The 1,717-nt window shown below is 33.3% G+C and overlaps 1 pseudogene; it reads right to left on the reverse strand.

Moving 5' to 3' along the window:
* Nucleotides 1-1,717, reverse strand: part of LOC101311661 — a 4,838-nt pseudogene that overhangs the window by 2,590 nt on the left and 531 nt on the right.

A 1,717-nucleotide genomic window follows, 5' to 3' on the forward strand; every position in this document is an offset into this window, starting at 1 on the left:
GAATTAGTATGTTCTCAAAATTATGTGTATTTTCACATTATATTTTAGTGCATGATAGTGATGAAAAGGAAAAAAGAGAAAGAAAAGGTTAGAAATATATAGTTTTATATAAAACAAAGATAAAAAAATTCAATTTTTTCTCTTAATAAAAAGACAATAATTTAGAGTCATTAGATTAGAATGATAAGATTGTCTTTTTGTTTAAGAATGACATGACATAATTTTTTAAATTAATTATGTGTTTAAGTGAAATAGCATGTCATTTAAGATTTATGCCACAAATCTTCGGCCTTATTAAGGTTAAGAATCATTTTTCTTTCCCATATTAATAATTGTTGTAATTGTTAATTTGTTATAGTCATTGGATCGAGTAAAGATGACGTGATGACCTCAAATCCAAACAAAAAAACCGGATCCAATATGTTTAAGATACCTCAAAGTATTATACATTTTTTCTTGGCATTAAATTTAGCCCGTAACAAAAACATAGCTCGAAGTTTGTATATTGGTCGGGAACAACCTCATTCCGAACTCTGATAATTAAGAAAAACGACCTTGAAGAATGTAATGACCGACTAGATATCAAGCTCACATTTACAAAGGCCGGCAGCTGCAAACTGCACAAATCAAATGCATCTGTATGCTGTAAAAGCTGCAGATTGGGTTTTGCCACGACAAGAGATATAGGTCCATATATTGCTTCATTATTTTGCATGGTCACACACACACACTTCCTGAGGTTCAGAACCACCAGATCACACATAATTTGATTTTTTCCGCACATACTCTTGACAGAAGACGATCGACATGTAATTAATTAGTTCCCCTCGGTGAAAGCATAGCAGGCATGAACTGCATTCTCTCTCTCTCTCTCTCTCTTAAGGAAAGCATGAGCTGCATTCTCTAAGCCTACCAAACACATGAATAACAGAGGCATAGTTGCAGGCTAATTATATGGAAGGTTGATGTTACAATGTAATCCGTTGATCGGTGCATACTGTTGGAATTAATGCACATTGATCAACTCTAGAGAAATCTAGATTAATCAAGAGATCGAAGCCTAGTGTTGCTAGTTAATCTAGAAGGATCATGAGATGTAATTAAGTCCTAGAGCTAGGTAGATTAATCTAGAAACTAAGATGTTAGCTAAATGTGTCTAGAAAGATCATGTAATTTACTAAGAGCAATAAGCTCTAGAATTGTCTAGCAACTAAAGAGTGGTTAACAATTAACCACATACTATGTCGGTGGCATAGTAACAAGGTCGGCATAGAAGTCCTATAAATATGTATGGTCTCTTGTAATCAAGTTGTAACAACAAACTCATGAGTGATTAATAGAAGCAAGCCATTCAAGTTAAGTCCTCCTCTATTCCATATCCTCTGTACTACCATCTCCTCTTATCCTCCTAAATTAGTTGTCATAATAACCTTGTCCTGATAACATCCTTCTCCTAAGTCTAGCTCTTAAATATCAAAGTCCTAATAGAAAATGACATCTCACTACTCTAAACAGTTGCATAAAACAAAAAAAATCACCTTTCAACATATTTAAACAAATAAGGACATAAGCCCAGGCCTATAATGCATAGTACCATGTCCTGTCAACAATTTTTACTCAAAATATCCAAAAAAAACCAATATTTTCTAAAATATTTACAAAATTGCCACTGCCTCAACTAAAAATACCCTAACCAAAAATATCCTCTCTCTCTCTC

This window comes from Fragaria vesca, linkage group LG3 (assembly GCF_000184155.1).
Source record: "Fragaria vesca subsp. vesca linkage group LG3, FraVesHawaii_1.0, whole genome shotgun sequence".
Lineage (NCBI taxonomy): Eukaryota > Viridiplantae > Streptophyta > Magnoliopsida > Rosales > Rosaceae > Fragaria > Fragaria vesca.